This window comes from Rutilus rutilus, assembly GCF_951802725.1.
Source record: "Rutilus rutilus genome assembly, chromosome: 3".
NCBI lineage: Eukaryota > Metazoa > Chordata > Actinopteri > Cypriniformes > Leuciscidae > Rutilus > Rutilus rutilus.
This window is the reverse complement of record NC_140211.1, coordinates 48,077,115-48,094,844: the sequence shown is the minus strand read 5'-3', so window position 1 is coordinate 48,094,844 and position 17,730 is coordinate 48,077,115. Positions and strand designations below refer to the sequence as shown.

Here is a 17,730-nt window from a genome sequence, read left to right as displayed (position 1 = left end):
TGCTGTCAGTACAGAGAACAACGACAAAAATCGGTGTTGCCTACACCGAGTTATCCTCTTTTTAAAATTTGCACCCTGTTGACTTCAATGGAGCCAGTTTTAAACCTGCTTTTAGCCTCTTAACATCCTTGATGTGTCATTACAAGTGCACAAGTCAAGTCGATTGTCGAGTTCACGCGCGTGATCATAGGTACTAAACCTATGCGCGTGAACTCGACAATCGATTACTGTGGACTTCGACCGAAAACAGGATGTAAATACAGGTATGTGCGCTGGCTGAATAAACATCATTTTTATTAATATCTTTCACATCTACTGCAGTCAGATTCACCCGCGTTCACTCCGAAGGAATCACTCACATGACCTGTGCACTTGTAATGACACATCAAGGATGTTAAGAGGCTAAAAGCAGGTTTAAAACTTGCCCCATTGAAGTCAACAGGGTGCAAATTTTAAAAAGAGGATAACACGTTGTAGGCAACGCCGATTTTTGTCGTTGATCTCTGTACTGACAGCACTCCAAATGTACAAAAAAATTAGCTCAATGTTAAAATTGACCGGAGTTCTCCTTTAATATTGAATTGATAAATGTGGTTGAATTAATGCAAGCCATTTGCCTTCATATTCAATTGAGCAGTGTGTGATTTTACTGTTACTTTTGGCCGCTGTGCAACAATAAGGATTAAGAATGGTTGCATTCTGATGCTGGAGTGGACATTAACTACCGGTGTGTGCCTGTGCCGCGCTTGTGTGTGTGCGACGTGCGTGTATGTATGTATGTGTGTGTGTGTGTGTGTGTGCGAGAGAGAGAGAGATAGGCTGCGTTCGAAACCGCATACTCAATGAGTAGGTACTTAATTTCAATAAGTACTTATTTAACGAGCGCTAAAAGAGTAGGTACTTTATAGCCAGATCTCGTTGAGTATGAATGCGAACCGGACATCTGCCATGTTGACGTTATCATGTGACCTACGACGCGTTATCACACGCGCAACAACTTAAAAGATTTGAACGACACGTTTAATTCATCTGTCTGTAAATATCTTATTGATTAAACTAATTTTGTGGTCTTTTTGAAGAAACTGCTGCCCATTTATTTTGTGATTACATTTAGGGTTGATTTAAGTTCTTATATTTAACCCTAGGCTACTAATGTGACCCATCGTTTTATCCTTAACGATGTTATTTATTTTTATTACGAAATCCCAAAATTGTCATCTCTTGAATATGTTGTTAATTTCTTTATTTTATATCCAAACATTTTCATCCACAAGCAAAAGTGGCTGCTTTATGTTTTCCTCTTTTTCTTGTTGAATTTAACTCTCTTTCATTCCTCAGGCCTAGGCCTATAAATAACCAAAAAAAAAAATGCATGTTTTAAATGTATTATAATGAATTATTTAAGAAAATATATATTAATATATTTAACCTTGTAGGTTCATTTTTCCTGTGTAAAAAATCTCATATTATGTATGCAAACCCATGAGATATATATACCTCATAACATCAGTAACTCAACAGCCCTACCTACGGGTTTCCTCAGCGTTTGTAATGTCTGCACAAAGGGCAGCTGTGCGAAGATTTGCCTTTGGAGAAAACAGTTGATTTTATACTAAAAAATGTAAGTATCATTAATATTAAAAATTAATATTACCCCAGAATGAATTGCATTGCTATCCCACCCCAAAACATACAATAATAACAACGATAAATGCTGACCAATACTTAATTATATTACTTTTGACTGAAAATGATATAATTCAATAAAACAAACAAAATGTAATGTATGTCATATGACATAGCTATGCATGATTGAATACACTCTAGATGTGTATATAGTGAACATATCTACATTTTCATTCAAACAATTAAAGCATTAATTAAATAATTATATTTTATTTACTGAAAACAATGAGAAATATTAATAAATTAGTAAAAGAATGAATGAAAGTCACCATCACACAATAAACAAATGCATATACAAGTCAACACATGAAACAAAGCTTTATTCAAACTACAATCATGTATGTAGGCTACAGGCGCTGAACCCCACATCCTTCTGCCATCTCAACACAGCGGTTCCCATTCTGCGGCTTTATTCTGATGATCGCCAAAGGTGAGCCGTGCCTTCGTGCCTGAGGTTGTTGCGTGATGTGTTGTGCTTCACAATCTGAGGCAATAAGGGCTGGTGGAGGGATAGAGGGTCTCATAAGGGCAGGTGGAGTGATGGAGGGTCTCATCCATGGCACCATCTCCAGGATTCAGCTCTGGGCTCCTCATCCTCAGAGCTCACACCAGTCTGCTGACATTTCAGATCCTACAAAAATGCACAAACATAACACAAAAGCAGTCATTTTAACAGCACAATGTCATTTGATTTCAGTATTATTTAGAAGACAAAAACGCTTTTTTCCACAAATGCCGCCATCATCTTTCCTTGCAGGTCCTGCTCCACCACAAAAGCCGTGCAGCAAATGCACAGAAATCAAGAATCAGAAAAGTGCCATAATTGCTCTGTTTGAAATTACAATAATTAAAATAAACTACAACTTAATATTTAAATAGTTGTTGTTATTAATTTCTGTAATATACTCCCTCAAAGCCTTTGATGGCAGCATTCAGCTTCATGAGCCACTCTCCACCGGATCAACACACATCTGTTCATCTGTCCTGTAATATCCAGACAAGATTCACATAACCTCTGCGATTTATGAGCTCAACACTACATTTACATGTTGAGGTTGTTTTAACTTTTTATCCAACATAAATGTTCCTCAATTTATCAACAGTAATGGACAAATAAAATAGATAACTTTAGTTACTTTATAGATTTGTTCTAGATAATAGCACACATTCATCACTCAGATGTCTATTTCATGTTGTGATGTGTGATGTGCTGTAATACTTACTGAAGATTTTCCTGTCAGATGTAAATAGACATTTAAAATAAGCGTCTTTAAGATATGGTTTATGTAAATCCACTTTAGAGACGTAACTTACGTGTCCTTACTGGAGCTACCCTGTTAGCTAACGTTATACATAATAAAACGTGTTTTTACAGCAAAATCACAACTATACTATACTGTGTAACGTCTTTACACCTTCAACACTTCAACAGTTTACTCTACAGTAGTTCAACACACGCAATTTTAACACAAGGAACCGTGTTTACTCACATTTGAAAGCACCCGCGTCGCCGATCTTTGCGATGTTTGATAATGACGTATCCTCTCGCGTGGCCTCCTGGGATAGAAGAGTATCCATCGTTGAGCACTCAAAAATCTGGCCGGAAGCAGTAAGCCATCCGGGAACTTCTCGCCTACTCTTTTATGAATACTGATGTTCCGAACGTACTGCTTCCTTCACGTACTGTTTTCGCCTACTATATAGTAGGAAAGTAGGCATATTCGAACGCACTTAAGTCCGAATCTCGCGATAATTAGTACGTCACCCAGGTAATTCTCGCCTACTCTTTTGGATTCGTTCATACTTTTTCGCTCGCCTACTCTTTTTTCCATACTAAATAGTTGGGAAGTATGCGGTTTCGAACGCAGCCCACAGACTGTGAGAATACACGATATACATCCTGATTTGTACATTTCTTGATATGCCGCGCTTGTGCGTAACGTTTACTGTTATTATGTATTAGCCTAAACAATAAATCAGGTAATCTGGCTTTCATAACTCAGTGCCTAGCCTCTTTAAGACATCACGGCACGTCACTGGGTAGGAAGACTGTTCCAAAGTTTTAGTGCTAAATAGGAAAAGGATCTACCACCAGCAGTTGATTTTGATATTCTAGGTATTATCAACTGGGCAGAATTTTGAGATCGCAATAGACGTGAAGGACTATAATGCGTTAAGAGCTCGCTCAAGTACTGCGGAGCAATATTTTAAAATGTACGCAATGTTTAATATGGAGCCAGTGCAGTGTTGACAGAACCGGGCTAATATGGTCATACTTCCTGGTTCTGGTAAGAACTCGAGCTGCTGCGTTTTGAACTAGCTGTAGTTTGTTTATTAAGCGTGCAGGCCAACCACCCAGTAGAGCATTACAATAATCTAGCCTTGATGTCATGAACACATGAACTAATTGTTCCGCAGTTGTCAATGAGAGCATATGGTGTAATTTAGATGTATTTTTAAGATGGAAAAATGCGGTTTTACAGATACTAGACACGTGACTTTCAAATGAAAGATTGGTATCAAAGAGCACACCCAGGTTCCTAACAGACGACGAAGACTTAACAGAGCAGCCATCAAGTGTTAGACAGTATTCTAGGTTATTACGTGAGGACGTTTTTTGTCCAATAATTAGAATCTCTGTTTTTTTCAGAATTTAGAAGTAGGAAATTACTAGTCATCCAATTTTTTATATCAGCTATGCATTCCGTTAATTTTGTGAATTGGTAAGTTTCGTTAGGTTTTGAAGAAATATACAGCTGAGTATCATCAACATAACAGTGGAAGCTAATTCCATGTTTCCTAATGATATCTCCTAAGGGTAGCATGTACAGAGTGAACAGCAACGGTCCTAGTACTGAGCCTTGTGGTACGCCATACTGAACTTGTGATCAATAAGACATCTCTTCATTTACTGCTACAAACTGATAACGGTCAGATAAGTATGATTTAAACCATGCTAATGCAATTCCACTAATGCCAACATAATGTTCGAGTCTATTTAAAATAATGTTGTGGTCAATGGTGTCAAATGCAGCACTAAGATCGAGTAACACTAATAGTGAGATACAACCACGATCGGATGATAAGAGCAAATCATTTGTAACTCTAGTGAGAGCAGTCTCAGTACTATGGTACGGTCTAAATCCGGACTGAAAATCCTCGCAGATATCATTTCTTTCAAGAAAGGAACACAGTTGTGAGGATACTGTTTTTTCTAATATCTTTGACAGAAGTGTGTGTGTGTGTGTGTGTGTGTGTGTGTGTGTGAATGAGTTAAAAAGCCTAGTTACACACTATAGCTAGCTATAGCTAACAATAGGTAGCTACCTAATACGTATTACATCTCACCTGTTAACTGTAGCTCTTGGGCGATCTGCTGTAAAATATCATCTCGGACAACCTGTCATGGTACACACTGCATGACACATCATACAGCGCTCGCTGTTCCTGCCAGAGTTCAGCGAGTTTATCTTCTTTTTCAATAGTCCAAATTCGCCATGGCGCTGCCATCTTCGTCTTTCTTCTTCTGTGGTTTTCCTCAGCTCCTGATTGGTCAAATTCAGATAGCTCGACAAATCGGCTCATTCAACCGCACACACCTCACGAATTCAAGCCGACAGCTCCCAAACTTTTTCAACATGCTTAAAAATGATCGGGAGGTCGAGAGGTGCTCATAAGGTACTCGGCTCGGCTCGTAATTCCTCGCACACGATACCGATAACCGATTTCCACGCGATTTCTCCCAATTGAAAAAAATAATCTGCGAGCTCGTAAAACAGCAAAAAAAAAAATCGCACCGTGTACGCTAGGGTGGCCCTTAAGTGTACGAATTTTTTTGTTTTTCATTTTTCTGCAGCCTGACCCTCCAGAGTTGTTCCATTTATGCTAAAAACACCCCAGAAAAAAAATGGGGCAAAAATATTAATATTTAGAGGTAGCTCAAGCACATCAAAGTTTGCTGTTTTTGTAGGCAATTCTACAAGTCAGCGAAATTCTTCATTCTAAAACGTTTAGCATTGAGCATTGTATTCAATACTATACACAGTTTGCAGAATGCATCAAATCATGTAGCCTATTACTTGATGACAGTTCAATGTGAGTACAATATTAATTATTTAACCAAATAAATCTTACACAACATACATTTGACTATTGTAAGATAACTGATGATACGCATCTTTTCACAGTTTGCACAGTTCAAAGTCAATAGTTCAGAGTTTCTTAACACCAAGCATTTCTGTGAAAGTGGCTTCGTTACCCCGTTGAGTCTTTGTTTGGCGATTCTTGTTCTTTTTCAACCCCTTCCAGTCACAAAATAATTGCTCGAGTTTTTTAACGGAGTCCTGTCGATGCTTGACCGGAATTCTTGCCCGGAACCAAAATTCTTCCACTCTCTGTATGGTATTGTTTGCTGCTGCTCGAATATTCTTTTTCAGAACATTGTGACGATGTAAAAAATGGCAGAGAACGATGGTCCCTGTGGGTAGCTTAGTCCCTTCCATTCCTTCCACATGGCTAACAAGATAATCTTGCGAGCGCGTAGCAACTGTCCCTCCCGTCGCCATTGGGCTCTGTTGCTTGCGAAGTGCTGAAGTGCAGACGACCGCAAATCACAGCCAGTAATGACAAATACTTGAAATAAGTCACAAAAGTGGCAAAATAACACAATTTATGCTTCTGCAAGAAATCCATAGAATATCTTTTGTGCAAAATAGGTGTAAATTCAGAATTGCCATTAAATAAGCAAGTATGTAATTTAAATAGTTGAGATAAAATTAGGCAAGTGGTAATTATCACAAATTGAGCATAATAACTGATTATACAAAACTTCAACGTCATTGAGCCACCTCTAAATATTGTTCAAATGAGCTCATATTTTGCCTGAATTATTTTTTCATGTATTGGAACAACTTGAGGGGTTCAGACAATTATAAATCAAAACTTGAAAAATAAGGACCACCTTAGTGTACACCCGCCTTTAGATTGGAAGGAGAATTATTGTGAGAAGAAATTGTACAGGGCTGACGCAGGCAGAGAAGGCACTTAAAAGTGAAGGAGTCATTCTTCTTTTCAACTACTTCAAAAAAATCGCTAACTAAGGCCATGGGAGTTGTGGCAAGTTAGAGTCAGTAGTTTCTTCCATCATTTATTAAGACATTGGCACTCAAAATGTTATGCTGTTGCACTGATGTGATGTCACGTTGAACATATGTTCACGCCAAGTAGATACCGCCAATAATATTGTGTATCGCCGATCGAACAGGCTGACGATAGGATGATATGAAAATTGAGCATATCGCCCCACACTAATTTATACTGCATATCAGGGGTGCCCAATCATGTTTCTGAAGATCAACCTTCCTGCAAAGTTCAGCTCCAGCCCTAATCAAACACAGCTGAACCAACTCATTAATATCTTCAGAAATGCTTGATAATTGGGCACAGGATTGGATACCCTTGCTGTAATGCTAAGATACCAATGACACTAATGGTGCGTTCAAGTCCTCCTGGGAATTTCGTACGTACGAGGTGGGAAGTCGTGTTGACGACGTGAGGTGCGTTCAAGTCAGTTTCGTCGGAGCAAGATGGTGGTGTACCTTCTTTTAATGAATAACACGAAAATATAGCAAGTTTTGTTAACTCTGCTTATAGAAAATGAAGAACAAAGAATGCGCATCGGGTGTGTTTTTCTTTTTATGTTTTTAATTAACTTATGAGGCCAATGTAAATTAACTGTATCATTATATAATTAGTATATATATAATTGTTATATTACAAGTAGGCTATATCATATTTTGTGCAGAGAGCTTATACTTTGTTATAAATGAAAAAGCCTTACAATGTCACTGCTAAACCTGTAAGTGATATATTTTACTATCACTTTGCTCAACTACAGACGTTGCATTCATTGATTCCGCCATGTTTCTCACTGACACGCCCCCAACTCGTACAGATCGGGGCTTAAAGAAAATCCCGAGCTCCCCACTGGTATTTACGACATTGTGATGGCGTTCATGTGCATTCAACTCGTAAATACGATCTATACGAGATGACTTGAACGCACCATAAATCCATTTTAAGGTTTTTATCCAAAGGAAACTTTAAAGACCTTACATACATTTTTTTATAGCATTTCAACTTCTTACATGCCAAGGAACCTTGGCTGGCATGCCGTTAAAACACCAACCAACCCATAAAGATACTAATGCATCTGTAATCTTTAGAACCTTCTAGAGGGCATGCTGTAGGTGTGCACAGGATCTGCTTGTTTATATATTTGGCTACTGCCAATATACATAGACCAGTCATCACTTGAAATTAACAGATACAATCCTGAAATCCAGAAAGAAAAGAAATAAATTTTTACTTTATCAGGATAGACTTGTGTTTACACTGCCCTAATCTTTGATTGTTTTTCTATCCCAAAACGGGATGCCTGCTGAAGGAGACACAGAGGACTGAGACAACACGCGTTCACAAACACACAATACACACACACGCCCTATACATCTGTGTTTTAGAGGCTTTTTATGTTTTGTTTTTTTATGTATAATTTTTATTTGGTTTTGCTTTGTTTGTTTTAAACATTCAATTTGTATTGCATATTTTGAAATGAAATAAAAGCTCAATTTGAATGATTTGTTTTAATGTTGGGAAACATGGCTATAGGCCCTATAGAACATGGTAGGCCTACCGTTTTCTGTGGTATATTGCTTAATGATTTTTACATGGGTTTCACATGAAGTTACAGGTTTACATGGGGTGTAGGTTTAACATAGATTGTTGATGGGTTTCAAATGTTATTCCATGGGTCTCACATGGGAATTTTATGTTTCACATGTGAGCTCATGGGTTTCACATGTGATTATAGGTTTCACATGGGAATTTCAGGTTTCACGTGTGATCTCATGGGTTTCACGTGTGATTATAGGTTTCAGGAGTTGCGAGAAATAGGCTAGTGGCACAGTTGAGAGCAGATAATGACCGTGTAACCACATTAAAGGGTTAGTTCACCCAAAAATGAAAATTCTGTCAGTAATTACTCACCCTCATGTTGTTCCAACCATGTAAGTCTTTCGTTCATCTTCGGATCACAAATTAAGATATTTTTGATGAAATCTGAAATCTGTACAAGATGACGTCCCGACATTCCCGGAAGCGCAAAACGGTCTGTTTATAAGCAGAGGAAGACGAGCGCTGTATGTAAGCTATTGAATTCGACACTTATTGTGATTTAGGTCTCGATGATGTCGGGACGTCATCTTGTACAGTAGATGGCGGTAATACTCCCAAGGAGTGAGCAGCCAGTAACAAGTAAGTTAGTAGTAGAAGAAGAACGGCGTAATCTCAGTTCTCGCACATGCGTCCTGGCGCTCCCGTGAACTCTCGTCAGAGGCCCACATTGAAGAACACTAATAGTTGGATAAAGTCGTTATTTTTGTTGTTTTTCTGAACAAAAAGTATTGTTGTTGCATGATAAACTTAATGTATAGCCACTGTAGTCACTTGGACTATTTTAACGATGTTTTTAATAACTATTCTGGGCCGGCGAGTTTCGGTCCCTCTGAAAGCCTATGGAGGAGTGAGACAGCTGTCAGATTTCATCAAAAATATCTTAATTTGTGTTCCGAAGATGAACGAAAGACTTACATGGTTGGAACAACATGAGGGTGAGTAATTACTGACAGAATTTTCATTTTTGGGTGAACTAACCATTTAATACTGCATTAACATTAGGTCAAATGATATATAGGGAATTTTAATAATCAATCAGGAATATGATTAATATATATTGCATATTACAGTTACATTAAATAATTGAAGCTGAAAATAGATCGATTGTATATATGAATGATTACCACAATGGGTTATGGTTTGTCATTAATATATCAATAGTCTTATTACAGATCGATTGTATGAGATAACCTTTAATGGAATTAATTTAGTTATCGAACAATCTGTTTGTCCAGCAAACGGCCGTAAGATTAACTTATCAACTTCTCAATAAAGTTATCACTTCTTATAATTCCAGGAAAATTAGTTTCTGGCCATGAAAATTATTCTCCTGTCCTTATAAAATTTAGGTTACTGAAATAGTAACACATCGTAAAGCTTTGTAGCTAGGATCAACAAATCAGGCCCTTACAGAAAAAACACATGAACTTCACATGTGCAAAAACTCATGTGATCACATGTGACCACATGCACATGTGATTTTGCACATGTGAAATTTAACATGTAAAAACATGTGACTTTGCACATGTGAAATATGTGGATCACATGTGAAACATGTGTTTTGCACACGGGAAATGTGTGCTTTTGGAACATTTGCACATGTGATTGCATGTGAAACACATGTGAAACACATGTGATCACATGTGAAACCCATGAGCTCACATGTGAAACGTAAAATTCCCATGTGAAACCTATAATCACGTGAAACCCATGAGATCACATGTGAAACCCATGAGATCACATGTGAAACCCATGACATCACATGTGAAACCCATGAAATCACATGTGAAATCTATAATCACATGTGAAACCCATGAGATCACATGTGAAACCTATGATCACATGTGAAACCCATGAGATCACATGTGAAACCTATAATCACATGTGAAACCCATGAGATCACATGTGAAACCCATGAAATCACATGTGAAACCTATAATCACATGTGAAACCCATGAAATCACATGTGAAACCTATAATCACATGTGAAACCCATGAAATCACATGTGAAACCTATAATCACATGTGAAACCCATGAGATCACATGTGAAACCCATGAAATCACATGTGAAACCCATGAGATCATAAGTGAAACCTGAAATTTCCATGTGAAACCAATAATCACATGTGAAACGTAAAATTTCCATGAGAGACCCATGGAATAACATTTGAAACCCATCAACAATCTATGTTAAACCTACACCCCACGTAAACCTGCAACTTCATGTGAAACCCATGTAAAAATCATTCAGCAATATACCACAGAAAATGGTAGTCCTACCATGTTCTTTTGTAGGGCCTATAGCCATGTTTCCCAACATTAAAACAAATAATTCAAATTTAGCTTTTATTTCATTTCAAAATATGCAGTACAAATTGAATGTTTAAAACAAACAAAGCAAAACCAAATTAAAATTATACATTTAAAAAAAGTGTATTGTCTCAGTCCTCTGTGTCTCCTTCAGCAGGCATCCTGTTTTGGGATAGAAAAACAATCAAAGATTAGGGCAGTGCAATATGTCTTCTCCTCACAGATATCACTGAACTCAGAGTGAAATCTTGGCAGATGAGTCTTTAACGCACCCTTTGGTTTTGAATGTACACACACAATGTATGTAAATGCAGTGAAGTGTTCTGGTCACGTGCCAGTGTTTCAGTAGATCTTGCTGTAGGAGAATTGACTGGCTTTTGTCAGAAAACTTGCAATGACGACAGAGCATCACTTTGGCTACACCCTGATGGAGAAATAAAAGTACAATTGATCATTAATAATAAAATAAATTAATAATAATAATAATTTGACGCTTATAAAATAAAATAATGTAACATCACTATATTAGTTAGGCCTGTTTCCTTAAATTTGTGATGAAACCAGAGTTGCAACCAATTTTACTCCATATTGTAACGTATTTATAATTGAAATACACATACAATGGCTATACAATACAAAGTGTTTGCACATCCCTGGCAGTTGGTTTGTAAAATATCTTCATTGTTTTGTCAGATATCTTTATTTTGTCTGAAGATATGCAGAGAAGTGTGTGTGTGTGTGTGTGTTGTTGTTGTTGCTGTTAATTAGGGATGCAACGATACCATTTTTTCAGAACCGATCCGATACCAAAAATTCTGAGTATCGGCCGATACCGATCCGTACCGATACCAGCACAGGTTTTTTTTTAATCAAGTAGAATTTCTATAACTCTGTGTTGAACTGATAATAAGAACTGAAAAAAAGAAAAACAACAACAACAAAAAATATATGATCATAATCTGACATAAATGCTATTATAAACTAGATTAGTGGATAATTCAGTAAAATTTAGTCTAGAAAAATCACGAGTGTACAATAATTGTATAAAATCTGAACATTTTGTGAAAAAAAAAAAATGTTTAGTGGGGAACAAATTAGAGACAATAAGTGTAACACTAAATCTGGTAAAACTTAGCAATTAATAGCAATTATTTTATATCCTACTATAAAATTGAGACATTTTTTAACTGTATAGCACAGCTGTTTAATGAGGTAGCAACATATGATAGATAGGACAGAACAAGAAAGGCTATTAATAATCTTTCATTGCGTCCCTGTATTATGATATGAAAGGCTCCAATACAGTGCGGCACAAAGCGCTTTTATGCGCATCCCGAGCTCAGAATGATGCGCTTGAAGCAACATGAGTCACAGCGCGCAGCGCGTCGAGTCCGCATTGAAAAGTTTCAAGCACAAAGAAAATACATATTGATGCGTAGTGTATTATACAGTATCTATCTATGCAATAGTCTATTCAGCATTTTCTTTTAACAGTTTTAAATTTCAGTTACTGTGCGTGTGAAGAACAAATAGTGCTCTGACTTTTCTCCAGTGTTGTGATCTAACAGACACCCGGTAGAAAGTAACATGATTAAGGTACAGCAATAAAATCCAGCAAGATAAGAGTTGTTTTATGCGAAACCATAGACCTTTATCTACAGATCAAGTATAATAATAGTAACATTGAATCATCTTGGAGAGAGTTTCATCGTGTTAACTGTCGTAACCGAACACGACGCGCTGTTTGAATGCTGAATGAAGAATGATTGACAGCCGCAGCTGAGAGAAACATTTACGTGATCTTGAATTTAACGACTTAAATATTCATTTATATCTCACATTATACTATATAATGGCTTCAGAACACTTATAATATTGTGCACACAGGGTGTCTACAGATATGAACAAGTTAAATTTAAGACTTTTTAAGACCTTTTTAATGCCACTTTGAATGAAATTTAAGACCAAACCTGTGATGGAAATACACATTATATTACATGCGTATATATTAGGGGTGTAACGGTTCACAAAATTCACGGTTCAGTTCGATACGATACACTTGTGTCATGGTTCGGTTCGGTACGTTTTTGATACAGCATTAAGAACTAAATGCCAGAGAAATTTCCTTGATTTAAATTTTTTATTCTTTTTTATATTAAAACTAACATCATATAAAGTATGATTTTTTTTTTTTTTTTTTTACTTTGAGCAATTCTAGAGCTTATTGGCTCTTCTTAGGAGCATATAAAACAAAACAGCTCCTTGGAAAAAATAAAATGTCATATTGTAGTAGTTATAAACAAAGGATTATTTTAGTTCAGATTAACATTTGAGGGCAGCAATTGTATTCATAATGTCAAAATAAAACCGACGTGTTACTTGAAGGCATTATAGCCTACTATTAACCAAACGTCCATGGTTGCAGTTAGTGTTACTACAGTAAATCCATGGTGAATGTTGCTGATCTGTGGACACTGATAGTTCATTCATGACACAATGTTTCTTCCAGGTTTCCACGTCAGCGCTGTTTGATCCGTTAATAACGGAGAAATATGAATGCGTCTCACTAGATCTCGCAGCGATGTTATTACTTCTGTCAGTTCTGTGGCGAATTAAAATGCTTTCTTTACTGGATCTCTTATTAGCGCTGTGTAGTAACAGTGTCGCATGATCACGATCGGCTCGCGCTGAACTGGTCCAAACTGATAAACGGTCCTTCAACCACACAATAACGAGCAGTTTCGTTCCGCTTGCATTACGTTTGCCATTTGATTTTGGGCAATGTTGTGGTCGCGCATTATGAGCGCGCTTGCCACGCGCAACGCGCCTACATTTGAAATAACAAAACAGCGTTACAAGAAAAAGCCTACATTATCATTAACAATAGCTGTTTATGTAATAAAATCTGAATCATTCTCGCGATTCGATGCTTCACTGGTTATTTGACGGTCCGTCAGACTGGATAAATTTTAGCGGTAACGTGACCAGAAATATTTAAGACCTATCGAATCTGAATTTAAGACATTTTAATACTTTTTAAGGCCTTTTATTAGGAAAACTTTATTTAAGACATTTTAAGACTTTTTAAGGACCCGCGGCCACCCTGGCACAAAAATTTATGGTGCTTTATAATGTTTGTGTGCCTTTTGTGTGGCTTAACAATAACACAGAATAGTATACACACAATATCGGATTTGGATCGGCCTCGTCTGACCGATACCCGATCCGCCAAAAATGGCAGTATCGGAGCCGATATCGATACTGAGTATCGGATCGGTGCATCCCTACTGTTAATAAACTAAAAATAATAGGCCTATAATGTTATTAAACAATTGAAAATATTACATTGTAATTGTATTAAAAAGAAAGAAAAAAAAATCCTACAGTTTTTTTTTTTTGATTCTTAATTATGCATTAAATTCAGGTAGGCTACTGAGTCGCTGTCCTCAGTGCCGCAGAAAAGCGCCTACAATCAAAATCCTGATTGCCGCTAGTGCCTATCACATGTAATTTTGTAGCGAACTGTCTTGTGTGATTAAAGTTTTGAGCTTCAGAATTTCCGATAACATAGTGAGTTTTTAGGGAGCAAATGTTTCAGTGCACTGTAAGGATTTTGTGATAAAGACGGCCATTAACCACTGACTACTGAGCTAGAGAACTGAGTGATATTTACCCAGAGTTTAGCACCTTGACTAGCTTGTTCAGGTGTGCTGGACTAGGTTGGAGTAAACCTCTGCATGTAAGTGGACCTTGAGAGACGATATTATATCTCCTGCAATATGTTCTGAACTTACAACACTGGTGTCCAGACCAAAGTTCTGCAGAGTTTCTGATGATCCTGGATCAGCTGCTCAGGTCTGCTTTATTGGGTTTCGGAGCTAAACTCTGTGATCAGGACTAGATGGCAAACAATACTGTAAAGGGGAGAAGACAAACACTATTATTATGTTATAAATAACTTGTTCTGTGTTCATCTGCTAACCTGTACAAAGTATGCATCATGAATAAGTGGTATGAATTTGCTCTTTTAATAACACTGTTTTACTACATTAATACTAACTACAAACCTGATAAAAATGACTGGTGGGCAATGGAGGAAAGGCTTATTTTGCCCTCCAGGTCAAGTACAGCTCGCTGCATCCTGACGTCACTTGATAACTATGAATTAACCATACAGTCCGTACTTTTAGGTTAAATAAATTAGACTATTCCCATTCATCCATTGACCAATTGTCAGCAAAACCTTTACAAAACTATCAAAATATCTCATCTACACATAATATGTGATTAAACGCCCATACTTACAGCTCAAGTCTATAGTTAACCTAACTTAACGTTAAGTTACCTCAAGTTAGCCTAACGTTAACGGTTGAGATGCTAACGGACTTTTGCGAAGACACTAAGCCATTTCTATAAAGTAAATATTCAACGGAAGCGAGTCATTTACATGAAAGAAAGTCTCAGAAACACTTGTATGTACAATCTGTGTAATTTTATGGACTAAACTTACCTTAAAGTCCCTGTAAAGGCAATTCTACAAAAAAATTCTAAACACATTATAAGTGCTAGAAATGTATTGCTAAAACATGTTACAAAGACTGAGAACTGTGAAGAACTAAATTGTGGAGTTAGACCGTTTAACAGTTTTTCACCCTTGCTGTGAGCCGGATTTTTTGGGCGGGGCTAAAACGGGGGCTCGATGACGCACTGCGACCCCCTGAGCTTGATTGGGCCCCTACTTGATGACGCACGGAGTCACTAAGCCTATCGCTCAATCGCGAGTTACTATCAGACAGCCTACAGTTTGCTAGCTACTATGCCCACGGCTCTGGCTATGCCTTCGTCATGTAAATGCGTATTCCCTGGATGCAATCACTTAGAAAACAGATCGGTGTCCTTATTTAAATTTCCGAAAAATGATCATATCAAGAAGAGGTGGATTTATCTTGTGAAGAGCTAACGTTACCTTGATGGAGAGCTGATGATCACCACCACACCCGCCTCTGTAGAGATCAGGATAGTTTACTTTCGTTGGAGACAACTGGAATTCACTGATAATCCGCTGTTACTGGTGAGTGGGGCCGAACCGACTATCTCCCGCTGTCCGCTTCGGCCTTCATCCTCCCGTCGCGCCGACATGCACGAGCTGTGCGCGAGTTATATTTCCCGCGAGTGGGCGTGGTTTCAGCGCAGCCAGCGGACACGCCCCCAGCGTTTGAGAGCAGAGACCACTGCTCATTTTTTCGAGATTTTGATAGCTTATTTTATTTACTTGGCGGCTTTTTTAATCATTGAAATTGGGCTGGGTGTCTAATAACACATTTTTCGGTGGTATGACAAACTCAGAACACATACTTAATTTTGACTTTACAGGGACTTTAAAGTAGTTAAAACAACAGTGAGAGACGGAGTTTCGCTGATTGTCAGTTGAGCTGCTGCCTCGTTTCCATGGTAACGCCCTCCGCTCCAGTTCAAATGCTGCTTGAATATTCAGCGCGCGCGCCCATTAAAACACGTAGAAGTCACGCAGCATTTACATACATTTTGAATTGATGGAGTGAATTATTTGATAATCAGCTAAAATATCCTGAAACTTGATACATTATTAAGTGGATAGTAGGCTTGTGGCCATCGCAAACTGTAAATAGAATGAAAATATAAAAGCATTGAAAACGTACAAGTCTGTCAGTTATATATATATAATAGGCTACATTATAATATAATATATAGGCCTACCTTTAGGAATGGTAAACGCGGTGTGGAAACAAAATAGCAAAAACTACATGATATAATTATGAACGTTTTCTACACAAATTCACAGATGTGACACGAAGAACAAAGCTTTATTCTAAGTATTTTTTTTTATGTATTTCAAATCTATTAAATGTATTTCAATATTTAACAGTGCTTTACATATGTGAATATATTAATAGTGCTGTTGTTTATCGGGGTCTACAGTGTTTAAACTACTTTAATGTTTAATGTTTTTATGGATGCATTATAGGCATATTTAATGTAGTAACTGTTAACAAATGTTCAGATATAGGTGTAATAATATTCAGCACAAGTTTTCAACGAGATACAAACCACTAGGGAGCGCTTTTTACTGGATTTATGCCAAATCATGTAGGTAGATGGTTTACGAACATAGGTGTTCACAAATAATGTATTTCTGGGATGTGCAGTGACACGTAACTTTGAAACTATTTCTACAATCTATTTATTCACTTGCTACAATAGACTTTAATTGTATTTATGCTATATTAGGGCTAAATGTGGTTTAAAACAGACGGACCAAACAAAGCCCAAATGTCAACGTCTATTTTTGGGCTAAATTAAGACTATGACGGGCCGACTTGATTCAGCCCAAAAAACAATGTCTTAATGACGTCTGGTGCTGGGTGGGCTTTCTCTCGACATGATTATGTATAACTTATAAAACATTTCTAATACCAATCACAAATACGTCTCAGGACGTAACAACACACAAAAAAACATTGAATATGGTTTACATTTTTGTCGTTATTAAGTCTAAAATTGATCATTTATTAACTGGCACTTACTTGAAGTTAAGTATGACTGTGACAAAATGGGACAACTTCCCATTACAAAGAAGCTGAAAATGTACAGTATTTGTGATGTGGAAACATGATTCACATGTTAAAAATTATTTTACAACATGTGCAAATATATTTCACATGAGCTCCACATTATAACCTATAGAAACATGTTTTCCGCATGTGCCACATGCTCCATTATGTTCACATGTGGTGAAATGTTGTTCACATGTGGTGACGTTGTTCACATGTGGTGAAATGTTGTTCACATGTGGTGACGTTGTTCACATGTGGTAAAATGTTGTTCACATGTGGTAAAATGTTGTTCACATGTGGTGACATGTTGTTCACATGTGGTGAAATGTTGTTCACATGTGGTGACGTTGTTCACATGTGGTGAAATGTTGTTCACATGTGGTAAAATGTTGTTCACATGTGGTA

General features: G+C 37.3%; 2 long non-coding RNA genes across 2 annotated transcripts; both read right to left on the bottom strand.

The window, feature by feature from the left end:
• Positions 1-1,989: 1,989 nt before the first annotated feature.
• Positions 1,990-3,458, bottom strand: LOC311288434. The gene is made up of 2 exons (XR_014626925.1): positions 3,177-3,458; positions 1,990-2,317 (listed from the first exon to the last, which is right to left on the bottom strand). It is a non-coding gene; the product is annotated as an uncharacterized lncRNA (long non-coding RNA).
• A 7,039-nt stretch (positions 3,459-10,497) lies between these two features.
• Positions 10,498-15,221, bottom strand: LOC311288151. Its single transcript, XR_014626895.1, has 3 exons — positions 14,527-15,221; positions 11,005-11,156; positions 10,498-10,894 (listed from the first exon to the last, which is right to left on the bottom strand). It is a non-coding gene; the product is annotated as an uncharacterized lncRNA (long non-coding RNA).
• Positions 15,222-17,730: the final 2,509 nt, after the last annotated feature.